Genomic DNA, 14488 nt, shown 5'->3' on the forward strand with positions numbered 1-14488 from the left:
TATGTACATTTCTAAGATTATGTTGCTTGGTTGGTTATTTTTAATTTTTTAGGAAAGAAATCATGTTGCCTGTAGTCTCCTGGAAGCAATTTTTTTTTTCCCTAAAAATATCGTATTGCCAAGAGTCAACCATATTGTTGTATGTAGCTACAGTTCATTAGTTTTGAGTGCCTCACAATATTTCATTGTGGAGTACTCTAGAATTTACTTATCCAGTTGGAATGCTTCCAGATTTTTGCTTCCAAGAATAGCACTACTATGAATACTTTTGTACATCCTTCCTGGTGCACATATGTACAAGTGTCTCTTGAGTATATACCTAGAAGTGGAATTTGGAGGTTGTAGGGTATATGACATAGGGCTACTTAACTTGAGATAATGCCAAATTTTTTCCAAAAAGGTTTTACCGATTTACTCTCCCCCTGGCAATCCTGTGTATCCATATAATTTCTAACACTTGATAGTGGCATCTTTCGTCATTCTTCCAATCAAATGGGTATCAATGGCATCTCATTATGCATTTCCTTGATATTACCTCAAAAGTTTGTTGGCCATATATGTATATATGTATATATATATATTCTTCTGTGAGATGGTTATTTGTGTCTTCTGTCTCTAACATTTTTTTGTCCCTTTCTTATGGTTTTATAATAGTTTTTTGTATATTTTCCACATTAATCCTTAGTTGATGGTACGCATGACAAATATGTTTTTCCAGTTTGTAATTTATCTTTTCCTATGTGTAAGATCACATTTTAGGCATCTTCTTTCCCTTTTTTGATGCCTCCCTCCATTTAACACTATCCGCTGTCCTCCCCCTCACTCCCAAAGACCCAACACTTGACATAGTCATTTGATATATTCTGTAATGTGTTAACTTTTGCTTTCCACGATTTCTGGTGACTATCTCTTAAACACGTGCTGGGGTCCCGGTGGTGGATGAATATCCCAAAGTACTTACTTGCACTTTAATAGAGGGGTTCTGAGGCTTAGGATTGTGGCTGGGAAGAAATATTTCCAGGCAGAGGGGCCACCATCCCTCACCCCCCAAACCTGTCTACACCGACTGCTCCATGGGCAGCTGAAATATGTTCAGAACTCACATCTTATAGAACTCTTCTGAAATACAATTCCCCAGGAAGCTTTCATTTTTCTCCAAGTAGTAAAACTCCCACTTCCTGATAGTTACAAAGATAGGTTTTGTTGTCATAATGCTTTCTCTGTGTGCTGCTTTGCAATCAGAGTTTTCACCACTCAGTGGATCTATCACTGAGCAGCACATTACAGCAAACGCATATCCGTTTGCCTCTATTATTGTCATAATCAAAAGGCGGGGCTACATTGAAATATTTGCTTCGTGCATGCATATCTGTTATCCGAAGGGCCCTTTAACCTAAATGGTGTGCTTTCTGTAATGTCTTCGGTTAATGAATGGGTCTGTGAGGGCCTCAGAGCAGTGCAATGTGGGAAGAACGCTATAATTTCTTTTTAACATGCAGGAATTCTGAATACGAGAAAATGCATGCCAAATTTTATTGCTTCTAAATCTGAATAATTGTATTTCTGGGCTGTGCATCTGGGTAGATAATAAAGCCACAAAACAATTTAATGAAACATATAAAAAATAAAATGACATTACTAAATATTATAATATGAAGAAACTATTTTTTGCATATTGTCACCTAATCTTTCAACCATATAGCAACAAATAATGCAACCATAATTGAAAGTTTTATTATCCATCTGAGTAAATTGAGCTCAAATTTACCTTGTTCTCGTTAGTTGGTGGGCAAGCCTGTTGGGGCTACTGACAGGATTTCATTTTCGTGGTGGTTTTCTTTTCCTTTTTTTTTTTTTTTTTTTTTTGCCCTTTCTATGGAATCTAAAGTGGTCAATAAATAGCCCTGCTGCTTAATCGATTCTGAACTCAGCTCTTCAGAAAGCCACTCCTCGGCCCTGTGACCCATGCTGGCAGCCAGCCCTGCATTTGCCGAGTTTCAGAAACTGGCTCCCGCCTTCCTGGTCCTAAAGCCCCACACACATGCCGGGGAGCCCAGGGTCTTCACTCCTGGTTTGCTGCAGGCCATAATTCCTGACTCCACTCAGACACCTCCCGAGAGGACGTTGCATTTGCAATGGGAGGAACTGACATGGGCTCTTGAGGGAAGAGCGGGAAGATGCCAACTGGTGCTGGCCCAGTGAAAAGGTCTCTCATTCTGCTTTGCCGAAGGTCCTCAACCTGCCTCTGTGGCAGAGGGTGGGGTGGAGGCTGCCGCACGCAGAACCCCCTAGCATTTCTGATCTAGGGACCCAGGTGCTAACCCACACTGTGGGGACTCCGGGCCACTTGTTCTCAGGGCAGACCGCGGACTGGGGGTGCTGCCAGGCCTCGGGAAAAGACAGCACATCTTTCAGAGGCATCCGAAGGGTTGTGGGAGAAAGTATTGATTTCAACAGTAATTTTTAGTTAGGCTCGTTGTAAGAAGTTTCGCCTTTTCCTGGAGCTTTGGTTTGAAGAATCAGTCCATCTGACTGTTTCCCTACTTTCAAGTTCACTGCGGTGAGCCTTTTGAGATTGCCCAAATGGTGGGCTGCCCAGATGTGAGGGGATGCTTCTTCATCAGGCAGACCCTGGGGTGCCTCATGGAGCTGGGGCTCTGGCATTATCCCCTCTTCCATCCCCCCTGTCTTCATTGGTGAGAATTAGCAGGAGGAACTAGCATTAGGCAAGTGATCCTTCCAGAACTGCTTTCCCCTTCAGAGCCCTAAAATAGAGTCTGGGTCTTATTCTGTCAGACACGCCCCCTCCCCCAATTTTTTCCAGGGCTCTTGCTCCTGTTTCCTGCCATTTGGCCTCATCAGGCCAACTTTGCTCCATCTGGTGTGTTTCACGAACTTCATGCTTCAAAGAGAAGGGGTTGGGGATTCAAGCTCTTTCTTCTTCGCAAAGCTCTGGTGTGTTTATACAGATGTGTCCAGACCCTTACCCTTAACCTCCAGCTGCAAATACAGAAGGGGGAGGGCCAGGAGGAGATGCAGCACCTGGCCGCATTCCTGATCTGTCACTGGAGGCCCTGAGCCTGATGGAAAATTTCCTTCACACACATCCCCTCTCCCCCCAGGGCAAATCTGTGGGGCCCTTTGGTTGTTCTCCCTGTCTGCATACAGTCCTCTGGCTTCAAAGATGGTGACATCCCTTCCTAAGAGATGTTCCATTAGGATTAAGAAAAACCTCACCACCGACAAACCCCACCACCACTGACAGTAAGGTTATAGTGATATTTTGGAGAAACTATTTTCAGACGAGGCTTCTACGAAATGTGCTGCTTGCTACATGCCAAGACTCATTTCCAGATCCTGTGGAGGGAAACGGGAGTAGTCAGGACAGGGTGACGAGGAAGCCTCTTTACTTTCTCTTGTTCTTTGGGTAATTCAGTATAAAACTTTGAAAATACTGCGTTAGGCCAAATGTTAATTTTCCTTGTAGCTTTTGGGGATAGAAGACACGTTCCCCACTCCCCACCTGGAGGGACATCTACCTTCCTGAAATGTCCCCAGTCCCCCTTCTGTGGGTTGGGGTATGGAAATGGGAAGCTGGGGAGGCAGTGGTGGAAGATGCTGAGTTCAAGCCTTGCCATCCCTCTGTCAGAGGCAGCCTCTCTACCGGATTCCACCTGCCTTGCTCTCTACCATGGAGTGCAGAGCAGGGCAAGCCAGAGGTGGTTTGGCTCTGGGGCTCTGATTTAAGTGTGAAGGACGAGCAGCCCCTTTGACTACAGAGCTGCTGTGCTTTTCAGTCTGCTCTTAGCTGCAGTGGAGCAGATCTTCTGTTCTCCTTTTGTTGGATTCCCATGGCTATGCCTTAGTTGGCTCTCAGGGGACAGGGAGGAAAGGCTGTTACCGATGTGCCTAATATTGTGATAGAGAAGGTGATCCCAAGTTGAATCTTGGAAGCAAACCTGAAAACAGTATAATTCTTATAGAGTTTTTTTTCTCAGTTGCATTAATTTTTTTTTAAAAACTGTGGTACAGTACGCATAGCATAAAATACACTATCTTAGCCATTTTTTAAAAAAGATTTTGTTTATTTATTTATTTGACAGAGAGAGAGAGAGATCACAAGTAGGTAGAGAGGCAGGCAGAGAGAGGGGGAAGCAGACTCTCTGCTGAGCAGAGAGCCCTGTGAGGGTCTCGATCCCAGGACCCTGAGATTGTGACCTGAGCTGAAGGCAGAGGCTTAACCCACTGGGCCACCCAGGCACCCCTATCTTTGCCATTTTTAAGTGTAAAGTTTAGTCAGGTGTTAAGTGCATTCCCACTGTTAGACTACCCAATCTCCAGAACGCATTTTCATTTTGCAAAACTGAAACTCTGTATCCAAACAGACAACTCCGAATTCCTTCTCCCAGTTAGCTGGTAACTACCCTTTTACTATCTCTATGAATCTGACTTCTCTAGGTACCTCATAGAAGTGGATCATACAATATTTGTCTTATTGTGACTTGCTTATTTTACTTAGTGTAATAGTATCAGGGTTTGTCCATGTTGTTGCGTGTGTTAGAATTCTCTTCCTTTTTCGGGCTAAATAATATTCCCTTGTTTATCCATTCATCTGTCCAAGGACACTTGGATTGTCTTTGCCTTTTGGCTATTGTAGATAATGCTGCCATTAACATATGTGTACATATTTCTTCAAGACCTTACTTTCAATTCTTTGAGTATGCATGCAGAAGTGGAATTGCTGGATCATATGGCAATCCTATATTTAACTTTTTGAGGAACTGCTATACTGTTTTCCATAGCAGCTGTACCATTTTTGCATTTTCAACAGCAGGTCACAAGGGTACCAATTTCTTCACATCCTTGCTAACACTTGCTTTTTATGTTTCTTTTTTTTTTTTTATAGTGACCATTCATATGCGTGTGAGGGTGATTTTTTTTTTTTTTCTTTAAATAGAGAGACTACAAGTCATGCAGGGGTGGTGACGGGAAGGAGCAGAGGGAGAATCCTAAGCAGGCTCCACACTCAGTGCAGAGCCCGACTTGGGGCTTGATCCCATGAGCCTGAGATCACAACCTGAGCCAAAGTCAAGATGCTTAACCGACTGAGCCACCCAGTCACCCCTGTGAGGTGATACTTTATTATGGTTTTGATTTGCCTTTCCCTAATGATTAGGGGTGATTGAGCAGATTTTCATGTGCAGATTAGTCATTTGTATAAATCTTCCTTGCAGAAATGTCTGTTCAAACCCTTTAATTTTTAATTTTTTTTTGAGTTGTATGAGTTCTTTATGTATTATAGATATTAGCTCCTTATCAGATACATGATTTGCAAATATTTTTTCTGTTCGGTGAGTTGCCTTTATACTTTGATTGTGTCCTTTGATGCATTTTGATAAAGTCCATTTTATTTCTGCTTTTGTTGCTCCTGCTTTTGGTGTCATATCCAAGAAATCATTGCCAAATCCAATGTCATGGAGTTTTTCCCTTAGGTTTTTTTCTAATAGTTTTAGTTTTAGCTCTTATGTTTAGGTCTTTGATGCATTTTGAATTAAGTTTTGTGTGGTATAAGATAAGGATCCAAATTCCTTCTTTTGCACATGGATATCCAGCTTTCTGAGCACTGTTTTTTGAAGACTCTTCTCTCCCCATTCCATGTTCTTGAAATTCTTGTCAAAATCATTTGACCATATGTGTGAGGGTTTATTTATGACTTCTGTATTCTATTCCATTGGCCTATATGTCTTTATGCCAATACTGCACTGTTTTGATTACTGTAGCTTTGTAGTAAGTTTCAAACAGGGAAGTGTGAGACCTTAAATTTTGTTCTTTTTAAGATTGTATTGACTGTTTGGGTCCCTTGAGATTGAGAATTTTAGGATGGATTTGACTATTTCTGTAAAAAACATCATTGTGATTTTGATAGGGATTATGTTACATCTGTAGATTGCTTTGGATAGTATGGACATCTTAACAACATTGTCTTCCCATCCGTGAATACATCCAGTCCAGGATGTCTTTCCATTTATTTGTGCTTACTCTAATTTTTTAAATAAACTTGTTGTAGTTTTCAATGTATAAGTCTTTTGCCTCCCTGGTTTAGTTTATTCCTAAATATTTTATACTTTCTGATGTTTTAATAAATGGAATTGTTTTCTTACTTTCTTTTTTGAATTGTTCATTTTTAGTGTATGGGAATGCAGTGGATTTTTGTGTGTCACTTTTATATCCTATAACTTTACCAACTTTGTTTAGTACTTTACTCTGTGTATGTGTGTGTGAGATATTTAGGGTTTCTATTTAAATGGTTATTTTTTTTTTTTAATTTAATTTTTTTTTATTTGACAGAGAAAGATCACAAGTAGGCAGAGAGGCAGGCAGAGAGAGAGGGGGAAGCAGCCTCCCCACTGAGCAGAGAGCCCGATGTGAGGGCTCGATTCCAGGACCCTGAGATCATGACCTGAGCCGAAGGCAGTGACTTAACCCACTGAGCCACCCAGGCGCCCCTTACCACTTCTGCTCTTATTGGAGCCTTCTTTGTATCTAGTCATTCTACTTCTCTGTTCAATCAATTCCAGTGACTCTGATATCTTTCTGGTAACATCAGGTTAATGTCCCACTTCCTTAAGTGTACTTAGAAGGACTTCAGATCTGGCCCTGGTTCTAGAGACCCTGGACTATTCTAGGTCTTTGAACATGTTCTGCTTGCCTCAGGACCTTTGCACTGTGCCTTCTGCCTAAATGCCTGCCATTTCCTCAACCCTGTCTCTGGCTTATTCCATGTGTTAGGAATCTTTTTGACATTATGTAGCTGGGTTAAGAGACCATGGTATATAGCCCCATGAGACCTTGCACTTTATCCCATTTTATGTCCATATATTATTTTGATTGTCTGTTTTTGTATCTCTCCCCAAGTAGACTGTGGTGTTTGCATACAGGGACTGTGGTTTGCTCCTTAATGTATCTTTAGTGCTCAGCATAATTATGGCACAGAAAAGGTACTCGGAAGGACACATGAGGCACGGCTTTGGAGAGGAAATGTTCCATTCCCTGAGGGAAAGGAGGTAGCATGGGCTAGAAGTCAAGGGAATTTGTTAAGGGCAGATCTCCCTTTCTATTAAAATGGAGGTAATTATGGGGCGCCTGGGTGGCTCAGTGGGTTAAAGCCTCTGCTTTTGGCTCAGGTCATGATCCCAGGGTCCTGGGATAGAGTCCCGCATTGGGCTCTCTGCTAAGTAGGGAGCCTGTTACCCTCCCTCTCTCTGCACCTGCCTCTGTGCCTACTTGTGATCTCTGTCTGTCAAATGAATAAATAAAAAAATAAAATCTTTAAAAAAAAAACAAAAAAAATGGAGGTAATTATAACTGCTTCATAGCATCTACACAACCAAAATAAATTCCATGAAAAGAATGTTTATTGTACATCTACTGCATTCCTCTTCCTGAGGGAACTCCACCAAAATGGAAGTGGAATGAAGTGAGAAGCAACATTCACCTCCAAATTAATCAGGGTAAAATATCCCCAGGAAGCATGCAAAGTGCCGAAAATATATATAGTATACAGTACACAAAGCATGCAATGCCTAGTAAGGAGAAGAGATGAAAAGAACAAGCAAAGGTAGAAGTAGTTTGACAGAGTCAAGGGCAAGACTGGAACCCAGTGTTGTGGTGTCAGTGCCTCCAGTGAAAGCTGCAGAGTTCATGGGGTTGGGCGCACACCACGGGAGACAGGAGTCCTGTCCTCCAGGGCTTTCTGTAGGAGGGAACCTATTGGGGAGAATAGACAACTGTCTTCACTGGCCCAGACTTTCAGTCTCTCAGTCATCACATGGACCAGAGTCATCAGCATGGAATTATGACCAGAACTTCAAGAAGGGGAGAGGATGGGAGCACCTGGGGGCACGTTCGGTTAAGTGTCCACCTCTCGGTTTTGGCTCAGATTATGATCTCAGGGTTGTGGGATTGAGCCCTGTGTTGGGCTCCGTGCTCAGCTCTCAGAGTCTGCTTGAGATTCTTTCTTCCTCTGCTCCTTCGCCTGCACACAGGCTCTCTCTCAAACAAACAAACAAACAAAATCTTAAAAAGGGGAAAGGATGTAGTACGGTGTTCTGTTAGGCTGCTGGTGTGTGTGAGGATGGAGCTGGCCCTTGGAATGGCTGTCTCATTGCTTCCTCCCAGTAACCAGAAGATGCCAGCCGCACCTGAGGGATGAGTAACTGGGTTTGGAGACTGGGGACTGGACCCCCTCCACAGCGAGAGTCGTTCTTTGAGAAGGTTCCGTTGACTATATAAAACATTAGATGGATACTTAGGGACTTAATAACCAGTTTGGGGCCAGAGGCAATTTAAAAAAAAATGTTTTTTTTTTGAAACTAGATAAAACTGTTAAAATTATAATTTCAAAGTCTTCTTTCTCCCTATCATTAATATTTTAAAGTCAAGTGAGAAGTAGCTTCTGTCCCCCTGCTGCGTAGCAGTGCTTGGTTCAGCACTTTGAGAGCAGGGAGAGAAAAAGGGGGAGTGGTTTAGCTTTACAGGATTATATGGGGGACTTATTTTCCTACAAGGTTTTAAGTTTTGAAATGACTGGGGGTTTTGTTTCATTCTCAACTGTTGTCCCTGGAGCCAAAGAGAGTGCCTAGTACATACTAGATACTCAATAACTATTTGTTGAATGAAATAATAACAAGGTCAGACACAAGTGACAGTTAGAATCTGTGTGAGATGATGTGTAATCCAGCTCCAGACATTGAGGTGCCAAGGGCCATCCAAAAAGAAAATGATGGGTAACAGCTGCTGTTCTAGGAGAAGATATGGGGCCACCATTTGCTCTTCCTGAAGTTGGGTTTGGAGTTGGGTGCTGAAGGACAGACAAATGGCGAGGAGGAAGGACACGTCCAGATGTGAGAGAGGCCGGAGCCAAGCACAGGGCACGGAGAGGATGCTGAGTACCGACGAGCAGCTGAAGGTTCAGGAGGGGAAAGAGCTGACCAGGATGTGCTGCTTGGGAATGAGTGGGTTTAAACCCAGGTGGTCTGGCTCAGTCTACAGTTCCTTAATGAATCTGGATGATGGGCGGGAGGAGGAAGTTTGCAAGGAGTAGTTCTAATAGCCCAGAGGACCTGTATGTTGGGTAGGTGTCCTCTGATTTACACATATATTCTGTCCAGGGAGGTCTTCATACTGCTTCCCTTTTACCACTCAGGTAGTGTGGATAGTATTTATCTGGCCATTTCGAAGTAGGCAAGTATTAATGGGAGAGTCACTTAGGAATTCCTAGGTGGGAAACTAGTGCACAAAGACAGAGCATTTCTGTACCAGCGAGTGGTGAAAAATAAAGGGCATTTCAAAGAATATTATCATACAACTTGATTTTTGCATGGAGAATTCAGACAGACTGCTTTTGCAGACTTAAATAATCCCAGGATGAAAGGTACTATATAAATGCAAAGTATTATTATTATTATCCCGTGGTAGAAAAGAAGGGCATTTCAAAGAATGTTTCAGTACAACACAATTTTATTTTGCACGGAGAGTTCAAGGGAAAAAGCTTTATTTTATAGACTTAAATAATATCGTTATGGAGCTACAGTAAAATAAATAATACAGATATGGTGTTAAAATAAATAATACAGTTAGGAGGCTTAAATAAATAATGGCGGATAGAGAAGAGAAATTAAGAGTCCTGAGAGAAAGTGTGGGGGGGGGAGATGCAATTTTGAATTATAAGTGGTAGAGAACTGAAGTCCAGAAAGTCTTAAAATATTCAGGATGTATCTACACTGACCAAAAATATAGCATCAGACAGGTTACCATCAGGGAATTGATCTGACAGTGTTTTAATTTTTTAAAAATTTTTAATATTTTTTTAGTGATAGGCTTTTCCCATTGTTTCAATGGTTCTGAATGCAATACCAAAACTTTTGGCTGAAAGTAAAAAATAAATAAATTCACCACATTATGATATTTATGCAAAATGGTATCTGATAATATCCCTCCTCCCCTAATCCTTGCTCCTTAATCTGTTCCTCTCTTCCTTTGTTCAATTACAGAGAAAACTACCTTATTTTCTACAGATTTCAGAGCTGCCCCTTTTGAAAAGCCTATCCAGTTCTATCCCCCCTAGGGTGGCCCTCTAACCGTCATCCTCATCAGTAGGTGTGGGATCTGTCTACATTTTGTGGCTCTGGTGTCTCTTTGAGAGTCTGCGTTCTCTTCTTTTTATGGAGACAAGGTTGCTATATTGTAGGCAGAACAACAAGACCTCTTCTTTAGCCATAAACTTGAGCTGGGAGGTTTTTTAGGCTTGAGATCCTGAGAAGGAGCCTGAGCTGGGTGCTTTTGGGAAGGAGCTGCCATTAGCACCATGGCTGGCTTGGGACAAGGACCACCAGAATTAGGCTCCTGTGGGTGGGAACCAGAAGAGGATCACAGGGCCAGAGAACGCAAGGCCATGGGGAAGTTCAAGGTTCAGTTTCCTTGCTGCCAAGCAGGGCTTGGGATTCTGAATTCTCCAGGCTGTGGGAGAAGGGAATAGACTGTGAGGTGGAAAGGTCAGGAAAGTTTCAGAGCATCCCAGAGGCCATCCCTGGGAGAACCTCATGCAGTTGACCCCAGCCGAAGGGCTGGCAAACCGGATCCTCCCTGTGCCTAAGAGATTTTTAAGGTCTTGGGACAATGGAGAGAAAATTCTTGTCCAGAGGCATTAGTTCTCTGCCTGGACCTCCATTCTCGTTCTCCATTTGGCTGTGCTTAAGTGCGGAGGTGACACTGTGTTTGCAAAGAACGGTGTAAGGCACCCCCCCCACCCCGCCCCCGTCCAGCCCTCCCTGCTTTAGGTCTCAGCCTCCTTCACCCCGACCTCCATCCCTCCAGCCCCGCTCCTGTGATCTGGTTAGGTTAAAGTGCTCACCTCGTCACTTCCCATGTATTTTCTTCTCTTGTGATTAGGCTGTCTCACTGGATGGGTCTTCCTCAGCAAGTGGATAGTAAACTCCTGTTTACTCTTGTCTCAACCAGCTCAGTTGGCTCAGGCCTAGGCATGGGGTCGGTAGGTAGTTGTTCAGTGGGAAATTGTGGATGTGAAGAGAAGCAGGAAGCTGTGCCTAGCAGTGGACTTGGGGAGTATTAGTGGGGACTGAGGGAGCCCCAACCCCGCGCCTCCTGTCTCCAGATGCTACAATGGCCTTTAGAGCGTCCTTCGTGGTCGGATGTCTACTTGGACAGCCCCACAGTGAGCGAGTCAGGAAGAGCCTTGGGGGCATTGTTTCCCTAGGAGTAAGGAGATGATGAGTTGGATGTGCTGTTATGTAACTTTGAGGGGAAAGAAAAAACAAACAAAACAGAAAGGCAGGGAAAATATAAATAAGAAAGAGTGCAAAGTTTTATTGTCAACTGCTGCTGTCACCTCCTGGAACTACAGTCGTATCTAAGAAATATGTGACATACTAATAGGAAGTAATTTACCCAAGGATGTTTTTGTGCCTTGAATTGCCTTCCTTGTTCAGCTGTGGGAAGTGTGCGAGTGTCTATGCATGAGAGCCGGCGCGGAGCTGCAGAGACTTCCCAATTTGTGCACAATGTGACTTTTATAAGGCCATTAAACTCATCTCGGAAAAAAGTGCTCTGGAAAACAGTGATACATGGGATCTCAAGGAGCCCGTGAAGGCAGACAGAAATTGCAAAATGATGACCAAACTCTCTTGGCTAAAGTGACTTTGAGGTGGCTGCTGTTCCTCTGCTCACCCTCCTGCCCACCTGTGATTTCTTCCTTTCTCTCTCTGCCTCGAGTTTGCTGATGGCTGGGCAGGCCTTCATCTGCGCCATCTTTGACCCAGAGAGCACTGTCCTTTTTCTTGCCCTGGTTGGGTGGACACTTTGTGACCCGAGGTTGGGGCCTGAGTGCACGACGCTTTAGCTCTTAGCCCAGAACCAGCCTAAGAGCCATTGTGACCTCAGGACACTGGTGATGAAGGTCCTCAGGGGCTCTGAGGTGGGCCCTCCTGGGGCCACACCCGCAGAGAGGGAAATGTGGGCATCCAGCCAGTCTGCTGAGGAGACCTTGGGGAGGAAGGGCCAGAAAGACGTAAGGACATGGGATAGGGAGAGAGAGCTCAGTGAAAGAGGGATAAGGAAAGAAGGAGGTGGGAGAAAAGCAGGAAGTTGTTGTTGGAGATGGCAAGAGAGTGGGAAGAGGTGGAATAAATAAGAAGCGTGTGGTGGAGGGTAGCCTGGAGGGCACGGAGGAGAAGGAAGAGGAGAAGTGTCAGGAGACTGTCCTGCTGTTGTTCTTCTTCTCAAGGGCCTTCCTATGCTTGTTCTGTAAACATAGGCAGGGCCATGACCAGAATACAGAAACCATGAGGTAATTAATAGCACGGAGGACAGGAGAGCTGCCTGTTCGGATGGGCATGGCTTGCAGGAACACAGGAGGCCATTTTGAGGGCTCCCTGCACGTTCTACTCTGCCCCCCCCCCCCATACCTCCCTGCTACTCCAGTCCCAGGTCCCACCACCATGCCAGGTTCCGTCTTGGAAACGCAGCCCCACCTCAAAGAGGGCCCTGTGTGGAATGCGGCATGCTGAAGGACTGATGAGGCATTCTCCCTGCTGAGCAGGGCAGCCAGAGGCCTGGAGCTGCTAGTGTGGTTGCAGGGGAAGCTGAGATAAGAAGCTAGGGGATGGGCTTGGCTCAGGAGCGGGTGGGAGCGTTCCTCTCCAGCCTCGTTGCCTGATCAGGGTGTCGACTCTGGGTGCTGAGACACTAGGGAGGGGACATGCGAGTGTTCATTGGCCGCAGATGATTGGGTGGGGATCAGGGGAGCTAAGGAATCAGGGCGCCTTTAATTTGTACTCTGGCCTGTGTATCTCTCCCTGTGTCCTAGCTTGGGGAAAAAAGAAATGAGCCCTTTATCAATTTTTAATAAATTGAAATGACAAATAATCCATTTAATAAATTATTAACTGAGAAAATTACTGAAAACTGAAATATCAAACAATCGTGAGCAAATGCTCAAAGCAGCGTGTTTATTAATAACGAGCCCTGCTGTGGGAGCGCGCTGATGCTGTGGTTCTGACATGGCCTCTGACCCACACGCCCATAGCGGCCCAGCGTGGAGGAGGACCCAGGGCTGGGGCATCTGCGGGGGCAGAAGCGTGCATGCTGCGGGTCTGAGGACAGAGGTGAATGGAGCAGTTGCTTTAGGCTTGGGAGTCTGCAGCTTCGTGGCCCACACACAGCTCTTGGGTGCATGGTACCGGCATGTGGCCCTTCGATGAGCACCAGGGTGAGGTCCCAAGATGCCCCCTTCATGGTCCTGGAGGGGGCCAGAAATAATCTCAGCTTTAGGCTTTAGGTCTTTAAATCAAGAATGATGTGTCGAGAAAAGAAATCGTGTGTGTGTGTATGTGTGTGTGCACGTGCATGACATTTTGTATATATAAAGGGTGACGTCACCCCCCAGGCTGTCTGCTGTGATGATCAGCTGAGCTGGCTGTCCCGCAGCGGGCCTCACCAGTGACAGTCAGAGGCCTGGCGTGCTTTGTGACGGGGGAAGCCTGGCGTGGGGGCCCTTGCTGGGGAGCAGTGAGCACCACGTGGGTTGCGGGGGGGCCCCTCAGGCGGCAATTTCAGGAGTCCTCCACAGAGTGCCCCCGGTCAGACACCTGAAAAGCTGCTGGAGATCATGGAGTCCAGGCATCATTCCTGCTGCAAAACGGTGGTTCATTGGGAGGAGTCACCTCCTGCAGAGTCAGGGCTCAGGCTTCTAGTCCAATGCCCCTTCCCTGTGGCTCCAGGTCTGCAGGCTGGCCCTAGGCTGCTGCTTCTCCGAGAAGCCTCTCTCTGGACAGCTGTGCTTTCAGGGAGTCACACAGATGTCTCTGCTCTGGACACCTCTCGCCATGCGGCTGGCTATGCCTTCCCCATGTTGGCCCTGGACTGTGCTGAGAGACAGTGGGCTCGTCTCCCACTAGTGCTTGCTTTTTCTAGAAGCATAAGCAAACCAGCCTGCCCGCCTCTGCTCTTCCAAGGCTGCATTCCCCGGGAAGCACGTCTTCTCCATTATAGTCCTGCTGTGGGCTTGGGGCAGGTCAGGTGACCTCCCTGTGACCTAGTTCCTTTATCTGTAAAATGGGGATAATAATAAACGGTAATTTGATGACTAGGATTGAAACAGTCCCATTATAAAAATACAATGCAGCAGTTCGGGATGACAGGCTGTAGGCTCCAAGATGGTGCTGCAATGGGTATTTTTAGGAAGGAGGAAAGGGGGGAGGGATGAGTGGTTTATAAATGTTTGTTGCATTAAAAAATGTGCTAGTTTGAATTGTGCAGAACAGAGTATCATTTGTTTCTAGAAAAAATTCACTGCTGTGGAAACGAATTAGTTTATATTGAATATGTGATGGTTCAGAGAAAGGGATATTAACCCAATTTGCATTTCTTTGAACTGAAATAAATTATTGCCATGTTTGCATTAGTTGGGTCA

General features: G+C 44.9%; 1 long non-coding RNA gene across 1 annotated transcript; it reads right to left on the reverse strand.

The window, feature by feature from the left end:
* Nucleotides 1-9884: 9884 nt before the first annotated feature.
* LOC101680863 lies at nucleotides 9885-11883 on the reverse strand. The gene is made up of 3 exons (XR_199381.2): nucleotides 11758-11883; nucleotides 10913-11035; nucleotides 9885-10518 (listed from the first exon to the last, which is right to left on the reverse strand). It is a non-coding gene; the product is annotated as an uncharacterized LOC101680863 (long non-coding RNA).
* Between the last annotated feature and the right edge of the window lie 2605 nt (nucleotides 11884-14488).

Source organism: Mustela putorius, unplaced genomic scaffold, assembly GCF_011764305.1.
Source record: "Mustela putorius furo isolate JIRA1106 unplaced genomic scaffold, ASM1176430v1.1 tig00003858_pilon_pilon_pilon, whole genome shotgun sequence".
Lineage (NCBI taxonomy): Eukaryota > Metazoa > Chordata > Mammalia > Carnivora > Mustelidae > Mustela > Mustela putorius.